Below are 18,192 nucleotides of genomic sequence, written 5' to 3'. Positions count from 1 at the left end.
AAAACTGTTAGCTATAGAAAAAAAGTAGTGCAATAATTATTTTCCCTAAAATTAGGAATAATTGTGATAATGTAATAATTGAGATGACAATATTGATCAAAATAATTGATTATTTTGGCCATAATTCTGTCACCCTAGTTGGCAATCACAAGGGGTTCGACGATGGGCGGGTCACTGAACATTGTCAAAGAAAGAGTGTCTTGTTTATACAATATGTTGCAAAAGAGCTCATTGATCCACACACTAATGCATTTTATGTGATAAGCAACTATAAAGGTGGCAAGCAAACAAATTACACTGTTGACTTAAAGGATACGTCTACTGTTTGTGTAGATGTATGACACCATGTTTTCTTTTCATTGAGCAAATATGGATGTTGTGTTTGAGTGCACTTTTTTTTTAATAGAGCACTCTGCTGTTCGAGTATTGTAGCAAAATTGTCTTCACTGTTTTAAGTCTATTAAATACCGTGCATTTCATCTGATGTAGATTAAACTTTGTGTGAATTTGCAATTTTCCCTTTCCTTTATACCTGATTCTTAGTGAAGTGTTTGAGTGCTTTTGTCTTTATTTTAGACTAATGAGAAAGTGAAATAGGGTCATCATCCTTCCTATATGCCTGCTTGGCTGCCTGTGTCGGCTGCTCGAGGTTGTCACGCTGCTTTGAGCTTCTCATGTGGCGTATTAGGCAGGACAATCATTATTAAGCACATTTCAGGCTCAATTACCGCTCAAATGCACAGCCATAAAGGCTCCACCACAGGCTCCCAACAGATGGTTGTGGGTGTCAGGTAGACAGCCCTTGTGATTTTCTCCATCAGACCTGGAGCTGTGATGTAGAGGATCCGGGATTCATACTGGTATGGAAATCTGCTCATTGCGATACTGTGTGATTTAAACACTAATTATTACCACAACATTTTACAACACATTGGCCAGTGATTTGCCTATTCGAATTAGCGCCAACACGTATACTTGTCTATTTTTCACTTGCTTTTGAAGTGGGACTGTCATCTCTATAAACATTCTAAAATAGATATTGTAATGAAAAATACATATAACAGTATTCACTTCAATGTCTATAGGGGAAAAAAAAAGTGAGCGGAGAGCATGTGATCCATGCACAAAGTTGCGCAATTGAGTGTCCCTCAACATCCAAGTGGCCGCCATATTAGTCGGGTCCTCTGTCCTTGACGTCATCGTCACTTCCGCCATTGAAAACGCGCAGTGCCTGCTGCTATGGAAGCCGAACAACAGAGATATTCAGATTTTTCCAACGCCCCTTCTGACACCGAAGCTCTTTTCAAAAAGGACAACACCACACAACCAAGTGAAGTTACCTGGGCAATATTACATTATTGTTTCGAACCCTCAGGGCAATATCACACTATTGTTTTGAGGCATATTCAGATGATATCCCATCACGGCCAAACCGCATCCCGTCTGATCCACTTCTGCGGCGGAGATGAGCCATCGCGGCTCATCGCAGCCGGCCGGTGTGGCTTATGACAGAGCCGAGCGGTGCTGCTTTAGGGGGGTGCTCACAGACGCCGCAGTACTGAGCAACACAGTTGAGCCGGGGCGCTTTATGCGCGCACGCGACTGAGTAACGCATTTTCGGCTGGGTTCTTCAGAGCCGCCACCGTCGGAAAGCCCGACGCGCAGCCTTCGCAGAAGCTGTACGCCGAATGCGGCGCCTCAGCCGGTGTGGCTGATTTTCGGTCCTGTGGTATATAAGGAGGAGGTGGAGCTATGCTGCTTTTAGGGGTATGTTCAAAGTTGCCACCATACGCGATGAACTCTATCGAGACGAGGCTGATTAAAACATTGTTGGCTGGGCGACGCGCACATCGACACATTTCATACGCGGATGTTTTGTTACGTTATGAGAGAGACCGATTACGTGGTCCGCCCCAAACGGTATTTTGGCTAACACGAAGGAACAACGAGTTACCTTCCCGGTGGTAAAACTAATGGAAACAAACGAGTCCACGAGGGGGTGCCGCTGTCCTTTACGTCACTTCCTGCTTCTTCTCGAAAACAAATCCCTGAGAGGATTTTCATGGCGGGAGTTACAAAAAGCTGTATACGTCAAAATCATGTTTTGTGGTGAAAAAACGCATTGGACCATATTGGCTCTGGGTTTTTCATTAATAATATTCCAAAAATCATCCATTTCATGACAGGCCCACTTTAAATTGGCTGCAAGTCTCTTACTAAATCCTTTTGGCCAGCTGTGCTGCAAAACAGCAACTAATGATAAAAACCATTTCAGATAACCTAAAACATTTACCTGAAATAACCCTGAAAATTATGACAGTCTCTTTGGTTTCATCACAAGCCAACAAATTTCAGCAAATTACTCAGTCATGGTTTGCAACATTTCACTTCTTTTATTACAAATTGCAGCAGCCCACTCAATTTTTAGACAATATATAAAACAGATTCCAGGCAGAAGAAACAGCAGACTTCAATGCTCATTTTCCCAATTCTGCACGGCCCACAGGGAACCATAGAATTCCTTGGAGTCAGAGCGCTAAGATCCTTCTAATTGATGGCTATTGATTAGTAAGAATGCTGGAAACACACCCCAAAATAGCTCTCTACTGTAAATGAGAAAATAACAGTGGTTAAATAAACGTATGGTGTTTTGTCTCCCCACTTTCTGCTTTTGTCAACAAGGCACACAGCCACAGACATTTATTGGGGTTAAAAAGTTTTTAGAAGAGCTCTGTCTTGCTTGCAAGTGGAAATGGACAGTTCATTTAAATAGACACTGCTTGATCTTGTGGTGGGTTATGTTTTTTTTTTTTTTGTTTTTAACTCTGTGATTGGCCCCAAAAATCCTCATAGCCTATCCAAGGACCTTTTCCAAGTTTAACAGTGGAAAAGTTAACATGGATGGCTTCATTAATAGTAGTTCAACTGAAAAAAGCCCCTAAAAGATGCAAAATAGACCTCTGTACTGATTTATTGCACCTTTACAGCAAACGTTTAGATCAAATACAGTGAAGAAAATAAGTATTTAAACACCCTGCTATATTGCAAGTTCTTCAACTTAGAAATCGTGGATGGGTCTGAAATTTACATCGTACGTGCATGACCACTGTGAGAGAGATAATCTAAAAAGAAAAATCCAGAAATCACAATGTATGATTTTTTTTTTTTAGTGATTTGTGTGATACAGGTGGAAATAAGGATTTGAACACTTGACAAAACCAACATTTGGTACAGTAGCCTTTGTTTGCAATTACATACGTCAAACGTTTTCTGTAGTTGTTCATCAGGTTTGCACACACTGCAGGAGGGATTTTCGCCCACTCCTCTGCACAAATCTTCTCTAGATCAGACAGGTTTCTGGTTTCAGCTCCCTCCAAAGATTTTCTCTTGGGTTTAGGTCTGGAAATTGCCTAGGCCATGCCAGAACCTTGATATGCTTCTTACGGATCCACTCCTTGGTTTTCCTGGCTGTGTACTTCGGGTCATTGTCATGTTGAAAGACCCAGCCACAACCCATCTTCAATGCTCTGACTGAGGGAAAGAGGTTGTTCCCCAAAATCTCACAATACATAGCTGCGGTCATCCTCTCCTTAATATAGTGCAGTTGCCCTGTCCCATGTGCAGAAAAACACCCCCAAAGCATGATGGTACCACCCCCATGCTTCACAGTAGGGATGGTATTCTTGGGATGGAACTCATCATTTGTCTTCCTCCAAACACGGTTAGAGGAATTATGACCAAAAAGTTCCATTTTGGTCTTATCTGACCACAAAACTGTCTCCCATGGCTCCTCTGTATCATCCAAATGGTCAATGGGAAACTTACGACGGGAATTGACATGTGCTGGTTTAAGCAGGGGAACCTTCTGTCCCATGCATGATTTCAAGCCATGACGTCTTAGTGTATTACCAACAGTCACCTTGGAATCGGTGGTCCCAGCTCTTGTCAGGTCATTGACCAAGTCCTGTCGTGTAGTCTTGGGTTGATTCCTCCCCTTTCAAAAAATCGTTGAGACACCACGAGGTGATATCTTGCATGGGGCTCTACTCCGATTGAGATTGACCGTCATGTTTAGCTTCTTCCATTTTCTAATGATTGTTCCAACAGTGGACCTTTTTCACCAAGCTGCTTGGCAATTTCTCTGTAGCCCTTTCCAGCCGTGTGGAGTTGTACAATTTTTCGACTGGTGTCTTTGGACAGCTCTTTGGTCTTGGCCATGTTACAAGTTTGAGTCTTACTGATTGTATGGGGTGGACAGGTGTCTTTATGCAGCTAATGACCTCACACAGGTGCATCTGATCCAGGATAACACATGCAGTGGAGGTGGACTTTTAAAGGCGGACTAACAGTTTTTGAGGGTCAAAATTGTAGCTGATAGACAGGTGTTCAAATACTTATTTGCAGCTCTATCACACAAATAAATACTTACAAAATCATACATTGTGATTTCTGGATTTTTCTTTTTCGATTATCTCTCTCACAGTGGACATGCAACTACGTTGAAAATTTCACATCCCTCCATGATTTCTAAGTGAGAGAATCTGCAATATAGCAGGGTCTTCAAATACTTATTTTCTTCACTGTAGGTGCATCCAAAATTAGCCACTCGTGACAGAAGTAATGTTACAAGTATGTCAATTTACAGGTTTGCTGATTAATGCATGTGTGAAACAATTAAAATAACTATAAAAAATAAAGCCTTCCAGAATGTATAGGAACATTTTATAGTTTTGGACAAAACTAATCCTTGGTATGCAAAGGCAATATCTGCCATGAAAAGAATATTTACACAGACCTACGGGCAAGGATATGTAAACAGGTGCTGTGCACACAAGGAATAGTAGCAGCTACTATATTTCTGGTGATTGTTGACAATCCATAATTTAAGTTCCAAGAGAAAATAGAATAAAAAAAAAAAAGACAAAGGTGTAGGCACGGGAAGGCCACAATTACAACCGCACTGCATCAAGCACATTTATTTATCAGCAATTTGGCAACTCAAGTTTCATTTCAAATTGGAAAAAGTACACTATCCCTTCAGGATTGAATAAATCAAGGCTATAATTAAAAATGAAAAGTTTACACTAATCAATTGTATTTATGTTTCAAACCCCAAGTCAAAATAGGACATTAAGGCAAAATGACAGAAATGCAAGTTAAAACTCTGCCATGCAAAGTTATAGGCATACGCATAAATTCTGCCAGTTTCTCGGTGTGTGCTCATCTTAGATGGATCAATGCAAAATAGAAAAGTGTCCTGTGGCCTGACAACAACACATTTCAAATTATTTTTGGAAATGATGGATGTCATGTCCTTGAGGCAAAGAGGAAAAAGGACCATCCAGATTATCAGAACAACTTCAGAAGCCATCATCTGTGATTTTTATGGTGGTGTGTTGGTGCCCATGGCATGGGTAATTTGCACATCTGTGAGGGCACAATAAAAGCTGATAAATACATACAGGTTTTGGAGCAAAATATGCTACCACCCAAACAATGTGTTTTCAGGAACATCACTGATTATTTCAGCAAATGCTGAGCCACCTTCTGCACATGTGTCAACATTGTGCATTCATAGTGAAAGTGTACGAGTACTACATTGACTTGCAAGCAGTCCAAATCTGTCTCCCATTGAAAATGTGTAGTGCATTGTGAATCACAAAATGTGACGACGGAAACCCCTGACTGTTGAGCAATTGACCCCTCCTTAGAAATTGCGCAATCCGTGTCACTGACCAAACAGAGGCCAGAGATCTGCATAAACCACGCCCCCTTTTTGCTCCCGCCATTTTCTCAGACAACATTGCATGGTCCAGTATAGGTTTAGTTAGCGTTTTATCGCGTATTTGGGTTCTTTAACAATAGAAATGGTTAAGAGGTGTAGTCATGGACTTTATAATAGTGACGACAGGTATCCTGAAAGGCTAGTTGGTGGAGTTCAATTCGTACACTTTCCAAAACCGAAGACCCAGTACGAAAAATGTCTTTGATGGATCAAACTTTGTGGAAGACCACATCATCAACTGAATCCATCTAAAATCAACCGGAACAGAAGACCGAGTACGAAAAATGTCTTTGATGGATAAAACTTTGTGGAAGACCGCATGATCAACTGAATCCATCAACCGGAACAGATATGTTTGCACGAAGGTAAGTCCTATATTTGATTTTAAATACATGTCTCATATAAATAAATTAGCAGTTCTTTGCTTGCATAATACAGCTACGTGTGATTGATTGACAGATTTGATCTGTGTTGAGCGATATTTTGCGATGATCTGACTGCATAAACGTGTCCCTTTGTTCGAGGCTACGGTAAACCGGACTGTGTTAGCACGAATATATGCCCTATATTTGATTTTCAATACATGTCTCATATAAATGAATTAACAGTTCTTCGCTTGCATAACATAGCTACGTGTGAATGATTGACACACTTGATCTGTGTTGAGCGATAATTTGCGAGGACCTGACTGCACAAACGTGTCTCTTTGTTGGTGGCTAGCGAGCTAAGCTAAACCGGACTAGCGAGTTCTAAAAGCCTTCGACGTGCACCGAGACACCAAGACTAAAGGAAGGATGTTTGAGGACACTAAAGTAGTAATTGTCGTACTCGGTCAGGACTTACGTAGGTTCGGCACTAATTCAAGAATAATCATTGAGGGGAGAGCGTGACGTTACACAAAGAAAACGAGAGAAACAACTCGTAAATCAAGCCTCACCTTCTTTTCCTTCATACGGTGGTTCACAAATGGCTATACAGATACATATACAGATTCTGCACACAAGTGTGATATGTAACGAAAATAGTAAACTGTCAATGACGAATTCGTCTTTGGGTTATAATATATTATATTATGTGGCTTCTCAGTCTTCCTCTGACTCTGGAAAGATCTCGCGCTAATATCAATGATTTCTTCATCGATATGCATGTAAATACCATTGAAATACCGCTCGCTGAAATACTTGAACCCTGCTGTCTGCTTTTCAACGATATTTCACTGTTAGCTAAAAATGCGAGTGAGAAATCAGCCGGTAAATCGGACAGTTTCGCTCTATTCTTTTCTTGCTGCTATTTTTGCGAATTGTTTGTCTGACGTCAGCGCACGTGGCGTGACGTCACCTTTCAATAGGCGTGGTTAAGTGCCCTATACGGAGGGGTCAATTGTATAGAAAACAAGAAAGGGGTTTGGAGGTGGGGGTTACACTGACAAAGGCTGAACAATTACTGTCCCACCCCCTTACAGCACTGATTGTTGATAAAAAGGAAAGGTGATGTAACAGGGTGGTAGACATGCCCTATTCCCAGCTTTTTGGAAATTGTTGGAAGCTTCAAATTCAGAATACAAAAAAACCCCAAACAAACAAAGTTTCAGTTTCAACATTAATATTCCTGACTTTTAGTGTTCGCTCAAATATATATATATATATATATATATTTTTACATTTTACACAAAGTCCCAATTTAATTGAAATTCGTATTTGTAATAAAAACCCTAATAATGTGTTCTCATTTTTATGTAGTAATATATAAAAACAGAGCTAAAAAAGTCATAATTTTTCTAATTTTCCTGCAGCTTTAATCAATCATCCAATTATTTGAAATACATGAAGAAAAAATACAATAAGAAAGGGAAACAATGTTTTTTTAAATGACTACTTTATGGATCAGTCTAAATTAATTCAACAAATGATCACGTTCTTAAAGGACCTTAATGATTGTCTGGTGGAACAAATTAAATAGTGGAGCGGATGTGGCCTGCAGGTCTATATCCTGAGTTTTTAAGCATATGGTACTTTCAATAGACTTAACACTGAGGATCTCATTATGTTAAAAACTGATAATCGGCATGTCATGGAAATAAATGCTGCTGTTTTTTTTTTTTTTTTTTTTTTTTTGTCTGACAGCAATGACAATCACACTTTAGAATAACTATTTTATAGCTTTGGGGAAAGGATAGTGTCAGTGCCTGTACCATGTGACAAAATGTTCTGTATTTTCATTTGTATTTTTCTGAAGGAGCTAAACCATTATCTTATTACTGCAGTGTCAATGTAGATAAAAACTGTCAGTCCAATATAAAACTGTCCAGCCAAAGGCTTTGTGTTATGGGTAGGTTCAGCAAAGAGACATTCCGTAGCCCTCAGATAGTGACTCACTCTCTGCTTTACAGACAGCCAAATTATATAAAGATAATCACATTCAAAGATAAGCCAGTTGCAGTTCCCCTCGGAGCACACAATGTTACTTAGTCACTTGAGCCTGCCAGGGAGAATTACCCGTGGCACATGTGAAAATCTAAGCCTATAGGCCAACCGGGGGCACAGTTAAAACCTCTTCACTTGCTTATGGACCAACAGAGCCTTGGTTTCAATTTGGTATCCTCCAAAACCCTACAAAACAGTTTCCTACCCCCACAGCCCTAAGAAGTCTTGATGCCTGTTCTTTTCATGACTGCTGCTTTATATTTCATATCTTTTTCACAAGCCTCATTTTTTATGCTTTTGAAGTTGCTTCACACCCTCATTTCAACCAGCTAATAAAATTACAAAACCAACCATTTGTACTGTAAACATTTGATGTTGCAAATAAGAAACTAAGACGCGCTGCATGACTGATTATGATAATGCTGATTTGCTTGTGCTATTTTGACTCTGAGGCTCCAGGAGCTAACGTAAGTAACAGTTTTATTCGAGCACATCAAATCAAGAGCTTTGGTTTTCCTCCAAAACAACCTAGAGATACAACAGCAACGATCTTTGAACTGTAAATCACATTTGAAAGCGGTTCGCATCTCCAATTTGCCATGTTTCAGCTGCTCATCAGAGTATCTCCCGAGTGAAAGTGAGAGTGTTGAAGATGCTACACTTTGCTTTTTTTAACCACCCACCTGTGCCCGTTCCACCCACCTCAGCATCTGAGTCACACTCAGCCTGCCGTCTCTTTCAGATGGGCTGAGCGGGAGAATCAACAGTGCAGCACAGGACAGCTCAGCCAACGAGTGTGGGTGGATCAGCCTTATGGCTTCAGTCATTCATCCATCCGTGATGGCATCAAAGACACAAAAGCAGAGAGAGAAGGTGAGCGCGCGAGAGAAAACAACTCAAACGAGATGTCAAGCAGGGAATATGAGAATATGAGGGGGAGGTGAGGATGCAGACAGAACGTGAAATAAGAAAAGCAAGAAGGAACGGGACAGACAGGCCAGACATATAGAGAAGAAACTGCAAGGCAAACAAAGCAAACATGACAATTGTATTCCCAACGTCCATCGCCTGACACCCTGGAAGAGCGGTAATATTACCTTCACTACAACTCATGCCCAGGAACTTCCTTCAGTATGAGCCTTGGCATGAGCGGTGAGGCTTTTGTTCTGCCACATAACATTAGCGGGTGGGCAGGCAGAAGAGACAGGGCCTGCCTCGGAGACGTCAGCAAAGAATGTATGAGACCAGTTCAACATAAGCAAAGCAATTGTACACAACTGACACAGGTGACAGTGACGCTTCCCCCTGCTTGACACTAATGCTATTGAGATTCTGTCTCTTTTGCATCTGCAAAGAGATTTACCCGGTGTCGTTACTGTTTTCAAGCCAAGCGTGTGAGTTGAGGATCTCTTAATTTGTCATCTTTTCAAAGCAATATTTTCATTTAATCAAACACATGCCTACTTCATTATTCTTGTGTTTATGACAGAATACTGAATGCAGACACGTCCTCGACTCTTTTCTTTCTGCCTTTGCCTCAAAATGCATAATTCTTGAATACATTAAGTCATTTCTCCTTTGGCTATGACAAGCACAGTTCTAAGAAGCTATCCTCCACTAAGCTCCTCGACATTGAGCCTTGAGAATGATCTTACTTAAAGACTTGACTGTTGGGAGATCATCTCCTTTTTTATATTGTCTCTTCATTCACAATTTCCTCCAGCACTAAACATGATCTCACTGTGAGGCCAGTGCTGCTAAAGAGCACTTGCTCATCCCATCAAGGAATCTTTGTCCTGAAACGCTGACGCTACAATCCTTACATTGGAGCAAAAAGCAGATAGATAGCCATGTTGTTCCATCCCCGTGATTGGGTGTGTGCTGTGTGTTAATGTGATTAGTGAGAGCTCAACACCTTCGTGTTCAACCAGGCAGATACTATTCAATAAGTCTTGTGTGCTTTCTTTCACCCATGCTTCAAACTCTGTGGACATTCTGTGGTTTATCTTAATCCTTGGGGAATATAGTAAAACATTGTGGAAACTGACATTGACCTCATGATAGCCAAGGTATATTATTATTCATGAGTCTAGCGAGACTGTTAAAGTGAAGGCCACAAAGTAACTCTAATGAATGGAGTTTCATGGAAGTGTTTTGTGATAATCACACATCCATTTACATACTAAAAGAGAGTCTTTTTTTTTCATAAAATCTTTGTTTTCTGAACATTCTTGAGAAAATCTAACACAAAGTCCTTGCAATTTATGCTCAGACACAGATTTGACCTTACACCACGAGTCCAAATGCTCAATTGCAATCCTGCCTATATTCAATATTTTTAAATGCAATTTATACTGGCATTTGATGTGACCTAGTCCATATCTCTGTTCCCCTGAAATAACTTGCACACATATCCAGAATGGAGATGAGAAACCTGTGTTGTTAGGGCATTTATTGGATTATAACTGGACTGTTCTAGTTAGCTTTAGCTACTATCTTACACTACAGTGCAGTGCATTTTTTTGTTGAATTTGATCTTTTTATGTTGTTGTTCACATTACATTGTCATCAGTTTTTTTTTATTGCCGTTTTGTAGCATGTGTGTTTTTTTGAACAATTGTGGCGATTGTCACCTTTTGATGAAATCTGATTCGGATGGACACCCCGTGTGCTTCCATACTGCAATCGCTTCGGATATATATTTATGTCCACGATGAAAGAGGCCTCGGTGGGATCTGAAAAAATCTGAATTTTACTGTTCACATTGACATGCAAAAAAATCATATACAAAAATCGGAATTATAATTTAATAATTTAGGAGATTTAAAAAAAAAAAACAAATTCAACTTCCACACTGGCACTCAAGATAGTACTGTCCTAAGTGCTTGTGCTAAGACGACCAATAGTCCAGTCCAAGACAATCTACAAATGTTTTTTTCCCAAATTGAATGCCTACAGCCCAAGAAACTAGACAGTCTGTCATGGGGTACACTCAACTCACTCCTATACCAAAGTTCTGATTCTAGTGGTGCTGAAGTAAAATACAGCCCTTCAAACATGAAACCCACTTTCTTAGATGAACACACTTGGCTCTCACTGCCCTTCTCTGAGGGCTCTACACTCATAGCTCCTTCTCCTCCCACTCCTCCTTATGCACCATCCCACCTTCCTTTTTCCACCCATTGCTTTGCCTTCTGTTCCATTTTTCAGCCCCCTCAACCTTCTTAGCTACAGTCGATGCCCAAATCCTTTGCAATGCACAGCACAAGCGAGAGAACAGGGAGAGAGGAGGTGCTGCAGTTGGACAAAGGCGGTGTAGAATGAGAGGAACTGCAGGGAGGTCTGCAGAGAGAGCAAGAGAGAGAGAGAGAGAGAGAGAGAAAGAGAGAGAGAGAGAGAGAAAGAGAGAGAGATTCAAAACAGAAATCAAAACAATTCACCCAAGGTACAGTGATAGATCATTGAGCTAACATGGACAATTATTGAATTCCACTTAATTTGTCTCCAAATCACTGTTGACAAATGTTTTTTCATCTTTCTATCCCAATGAGGTACAGTTTAAAACAAAGGTGAACAATTGAAGTAATAAGTGATCTGTGTATCCACCTGTAGGCATTCGTAAATATAACAAATTATTGTAGCAGCTTGGTGTTCAATTAAACAAGCCCATACTTTCACTAAGTAAATATGTGACTAAGATGATCATCATAATTTCAGTATTCATACTTTTGTGGTATTTTTGTTTGGTGTCGCAAAATTTTTCAAATGTAAAATTGATATCTAGGCTCTGTAAAGATTGGGGAACAATGCCGTACTGCATTGCAGTGGTGTTAGAGTGAAGGCCAGCGGCCACAGATTGCTGCAAAAGGGTCCTGTGATTAATGTTCAGAGACAATCTAGGACGCAGAAGTGGAACCACCATTAATTCAATAGCTGCGTGATCACAATTATACTGCGCACTAACTTTTTTTTTTTTTTTTTTTTTACAGGACATGTACATGCTGTACCTTGAAGTTTCTTTGCATCAAAACATACTCGAAAGTGTGTGTGTGGGTATGTGTGTAATGCATGTTTTAAACAAATTTGGGGAAGGGGTGAAAGGATTACAGCTGTCTCGTGGCTGTGGGAAGGAGCAAAGCATTTCTTCCCAATGGTCATTCCCATGAACCCTTTGCACTGCAGGGGCACAGTGGGAGGCAAAACTAAGGACAGGGGAGTGTATCACCGCTGGCGAGACGATGCACAGTCAAACTGCCAGCCAAACATAGTAGAAAATAAATTACTGATGGGATTTACTGTAGATCAACTCTTAAGCAGATTTTTTTGTTTCTAAACTTTGTAGCCTTTTTTTTTCTTGGTTTCAAGACTACATATCAGACGTCACCTTTGCCGTAGCATCAGTCCATTGTCAACAGGTTTTGCCCATGTGAGATCTACCAGGCACTCTCTATGGAGGGCATGATTAGGACAAGAAGGCTGGGCATCCCAGCCCCGAAAGCAGCCAGAAAATAGACCCATACTATGATAAGGGTGAATAATCCAGAACAGTTTATGGAATTTACAAGCTTGTCATGGTTTCACTCCCATATCCTCCAGCAAAGCACATTTACTGTGAAGGAAACGGCAGAAATAATCATATCATGCAATGGTGTTCAGGGAGCTTGAGGAGACGGCTAAACTTCCAAGTCCTTCACTGTCACAGCTTGAATGGATGACTTCACAGAACTTTTCCTGGAGGGGTAAAATGCCTTGGCTGCATGTTTCACATCCTGGCACTAACTAGTTGGATGTTTTTGTTGAAGACTACATTCCATGAAATATGTTTCTGTAATTTTTACGATCACATTAGAATTCGGAACAGATTTGTTTGCTGTGAAAATGTTTGTTGCGTTCGGTCTGGCCAGACTGTCTCCCGCAGTGGTGTGTTGTGTATGAAGTTCGAGACCATTTATCTGTAAGCTTGTACAAACACATGTACACTCACAAAAACAAGATGGCGCCTACACGGGTGGACGCCTTAGTAACACGATCGCTATTATTGTCGTTGGTTTTGTCTTTTTTTGTTTGTCTTGTCATAGTGGCTGTTTGTTGTCGTGAAATAAAGCTGATTCTGAACACAGTACTTCATGATTCCATGTTACCCATTACTATCAAACATTCAGTCTATGTATATATTTCTCCCTCATTGCTATTATCTTTGATCTGGAACTTTTTAATATTTTTTAGAACAATTACCACAAAATCTTTTGTATTTTTATACTACACACCACTCTTTAAAAATGTACCATAGGTGTCTGTGGCTGAAGGCTTGTAATATGATGACGTCACACTTATAACATTTGTTTTTTGCTAAACTTTGAATTGATTGGGGTGTTTGATTTCAGAGGTTTGACTTCATTTAGCTCATCTGTCCATTGAGTCCAACACCACCACGTCAGAAAGAATTGCCTATTGCCTGCCAACTTTGAATTGACACTCAACTTTTCGCATATTTGTATGTTAATACAACGCATAACAAAGAAAAATCACAGTGGAGTCAAATGAGCCCTGGTTAACATTTCTTTTTGGCTTTCACATAAAGGTCATTAAAAATGTGACGATCACATAAAATACAAAAAAAAGACTATAATTAAAAAGTGGGTGTATAAAACAATATGTCAGCAGTCTGCATGTGATGAGGTATGCTTGAATTATTTATCCTACACATGAGACCTTAACTTTCAATTCATTCTGTAGTTTTTGAGAACAGTGCCAGTGACACACAGACACAGCGAAAAAAACAAAACTAAATAATACCACATACAATTAATTCCACTTCACATAATTAAAAATAGCTGAAAATCAATCCACTGTCACTTTTTTCATCATGTACCAGTATAGTGTAATTGTAAAATATTTTTAAATGAACAGTGGGGAACCTTATTCTACATTCAATTGCACGATTCAACAGGACAGCACTTTTTTTTTTCCATCACATGTGGAAACTAGCAAACGCATGATAGTAAGGAAGAGGTTTGAGTAACTGGATGTAACATGGTTGGACAGGAAGGAGGAAAGTCCATAAAATTATCGAAGATAATACACAGACCCATGCAAAGAAAACATTAGGCAGAATTGTTATATTGGTGCTGTTTTATTCTTTTTTTTTTTTTTTTTTAAAAAGGAATATAAAGGCTTGATGTTGAAAGCTAGGGAACTGACATAAAAAAAAAAAAAAACAACAAAGACCATGTCTGAAACATCATGTTGTAACCTGGACAATTCTTCCACCTAAAAAAAGAAAACGTTAGTTTCTTACTTTTCTGTAGTTGGGCCTTTGATTTAATTTGTTTTGTGATTTGTAATGAAACTTTAGCTGGAGTTAATCTTTAAAATAATTAGCCTTTACACAATTCTGATTTTTCGGGTGAGAACAAAACGGTCTACTCTGAGTCCTAATGTAAATATTATTGTACATCTGTCAAACAAGCTGAAACATATTCTACATAGAGCTTGAGAAGGCATCCTTTAAGCCTGAGACAACTGCAGCAGATTGCTTATGAAGAGTGGGCTAAATACCTGATGACAGGTGCAGAAGTCTCATTGATGATTTGGGGGGAAAAGAAACATTGATGGCAGTGATTGCTGAAAAGGCTGTTTAATAAAATATCATTAATGTCATTTTTGTTAGTTCATTTTAAAGATAATTCTGTTGGATGAAAATAGAAAGCAATCCTACATTTTGTTTGTATTTTTGTTCTTTGTATAAGTGTCTCCATCATCACTTGAAGCTGCCGCTGTTGTTTCGAGAGAAAAATGGCGACTAACAGCTGCGAAAAATGTGAAAATCTGGTGTTTCTATTCTTTCATTGTGTTGCCTTAATCAAATCACGAGAGCAACACTTGGAAGACAAAGATGTGATTTTGACATGATATCTGAGAATATCACCTATTGTTTTTCACTAGCATAGGAAGAGAGCACATACAATGTCAGTGTCACCTTTTTCCAAGTTTTTATTTTTTTCTGAATTGTATAGAAACTGCTGCATTTGAAAGCTCTACAACACCCATTGAACTTAAAAGCAGTACAAAGTAGAAAGGGAGAATCGGTTAAGTGTCCAAGACCTATCTGTCCGGAATGTGTGTATCATTAAAAAAAAAAGAAAAAACAACTAATGATGGTTTATATTTAAATATCCTTCAACTCTATCTATCTATCTATCTATCTATCTATCTATCTATCTATCTATCTATCTATCTATCTATCTATCTATCTATCTATCTATCTATCTATCTATCTATCTATCTATCTATCTATCTATCTATCTATCTATCTATCTATCTATCTATCTATCTATCTATCCATCCACTTTCTAAGCTGCTTATACTCACAAGGATAAGGACTGCTGGAGCCTATCCTTACTCTCATTTGGCAGTAAGCAGCGTACAACCTGAACTGGTTTGCAGCCAATCGCGGGGCACATAGAGACAGGCAACACTCGCACTCACAATCACTAAATTGTAATATATAGTACTGTGAATTAACTGTAAATTTTGGGTATGTTTTCTCAAGATCTTCTCCTAAATTAAATTAGTGCAGGATTTCACAAACTGATGATTGGAACCGAAGCATGCATGCTCAGTATTACTGCTCCTCTGAGTCACACCTGTACTAATTACAGATCGGTGGCGATGATTCAAAAAAGGAAAAGACCCCCTCCCCGGACAAGTCTGGAAAAATTAACAAATATCCAACCCTGTAGTGTGCAAGTGCAAATGTACAAGCAATCTTACACAGCAGCAACTAGACCCTTGTCTGTGTACATAACCTCCCTGTAATACTCACCCGTGGGAGGCACTTTGGATGCCTTGGCAGCCCATGTGATACATTCTATAGTTAAGTCCCTCTGGTGCATTTGTCTTTGGATCAAACATTTCACTTAAACCAATGACTGTGAATAAAGGCGAAAACCAGCAAATATTAATTTCAAACATTTCAGATCAGTTTTTCAGTGGCACAATGATTCAGTCCAATGTCACGGCACTTTATAATAGCTCATATATATGTGGCCGGCACGGTGGTGCAGCTGTAGAGCTTTGGCCTCACAGTTCTGAGGACCGAGGTTCAAATCGCTGCCCTGCCTGCGTGGCGTTGGCGTGTTCTCCCCCTGCCTGCGTGGGTTTTCTCCGGGCACCCCGGTTTCCTCCCACATCCCCGAAACATGCATTAATGGGAGACTCTAAATTGCTCCAAGTTGTGATTGTGAGTGCAACTGTTGCTTGTCTCCATGTGCCCTGTGATTGGCTGGCAACCAGTTCAGGGTGTACCATGCCTCCTGGCCAATGACCGCTGGGATAGGCTCCAGCACTCCCGCGACCCTCGTGAGGGCAAGCGGCTCAGAAAATTGATGGATGGAAAGTCCTGAAACTAACAACAAAAACAAAGCATTAAAGACATAAAAACTAACAAACCTGCGCTAAAATCTAACAAAAAAATAATTGAATTTGAAAATGTAAAAACAAAATAAAATTTAAGAAAAATTGAAAATCCCAAACTATTATAATCTTTCTCCTGATACCGATCCATTGCGAGTGAGCTACATCAAAGAAGAGGTAAGTATCGTGAACCTTCATTCAACTGCGTACTTTTTTTTCCAAGTTGTAAACTCATCAGCTCAAGGCCTTTGTCTTTTTAAACTAATACAGCTATGGACTATATCCTGACTGATTTTTGTTCTGGTGAAGGTCTTTACTGGTGTATTATTTCAAATGCCATCAAATCATTAATGTCCTTTTGGATGCCAACGAAGTAGAGAAATGACTCACAATATTTCACTCTCTGACATCACAAACCTAATGGCTCCTGTTAAATTATAAATGACTCAATTAGAATTAAGATGTAGGTGATTTGTTACATCAATGCATTAACACTTTTTAGTGATGCTAATTTCCATTAGCTCGTCTCTGGTGTTTGGCATTGCATTTTAGCATTAACATTGCCCGCTGTCACGTTTTGGTTGGACATTTTGGTGATAAAACATGTAATGTTGAATCCCATTTTATGTTTGTGTCAGATTTACAATAAACTTCAATTAGAGTAAAAGTAAGTAAGTTTCTTTCAGCTTGTCCCTTTCGGGGTCGCCACAGCGTGTCATCTCAGATGAACGCACATATATGTTTGGCACAATTTTTACGCCAGATGCCCTTCCTGATGCAACCCTTCTCAGGGAGTGGAGGCCCCAGTGGGATATGAACCCACAACCCCTGGTTTACCAAACCAGTGCTCTAACCACTAACAAATAAAATAGCTTGAAGGAAGCACAGTCTGCCTCTTGTTTTGATAACGGAGTTAGCAAGAATCTTTGTTTCCTTAGTGGTGTTACACGATATCCTCCCATTTCTTGACAAGTGAGAGAGAACAGGTGCTCAGGAATATCTTTTAGTGCATTTAATACCTTGCAAGTGTATTTTAATGAAATGTGTTAAACGTCTCACAAATGACATGGTCTCTTAATCACAGCCTTGGGTAAGTCTCGAACGTTTGACCTCCTATAAACTGATTCATTGTCTATAGAGTATTATAAGACAGTCACATATAATTTATAATTTTTTTCCCTGTAGTCATTCTAAGACGTCACGATCGCACGTTAAAGCATTTTTATGAGTGACAAAATGGCGCTGAGTCAGAATTTCTTCCTTCAGCTGTATTCTGCTTGAGCGAATAAGAGTCATCCAAGTAATTGTGACGTGGTTTGACCTAGGACAGTATCCTCTGAGCACGTCCAATTCCACCTCAATGGGTGCATATTGCCACTTATGCACTTAAGAGAAGCATACTCTCTCTCCCCACTCGTTTGCATCCTCTCCGTCGATCTTGCAGTTGTCTCAACATTTTTTTTGCATCTCACACTCCTCTCAGTACTCACTTTTTACTTTCTCCCTTTACTGTCTGTTCCTCCAGCTCTTTCGATTTGTGCTCATGAATTCTTTATTATGAGCCTAGTT

At 39.7% G+C, this 18,192-nt stretch overlaps 1 long non-coding RNA gene across 1 annotated transcript in view; it reads left to right on the top strand.

Moving 5' to 3' along the window:
- Nucleotides 1-13,330, top strand: part of LOC133499426 (uncharacterized) — a 54,950-nt gene extending 41,620 nt beyond the window's left edge. Inside the window, exons 2-3 of the long non-coding RNA XR_009794650.1 lie at nt 8,951-9,081; nt 12,198-13,330. This is a non-coding gene — a long non-coding RNA (uncharacterized LOC133499426). The remainder of the gene's footprint in view (nt 1-8,950; nt 9,082-12,197) is intronic.
- Nucleotides 13,331-18,192: the final 4,862 nt, after the last annotated feature.

Source organism: Syngnathoides biaculeatus, chromosome 4 (assembly GCF_019802595.1).
Source record: "Syngnathoides biaculeatus isolate LvHL_M chromosome 4, ASM1980259v1, whole genome shotgun sequence".
Taxonomy (NCBI): Eukaryota; Metazoa; Chordata; class Actinopteri; order Syngnathiformes; family Syngnathidae; genus Syngnathoides; species Syngnathoides biaculeatus.
The sequence above is the reverse complement of the archived record's forward strand: the minus strand, read 5'-3'. Positions and strand labels throughout refer to the sequence as shown.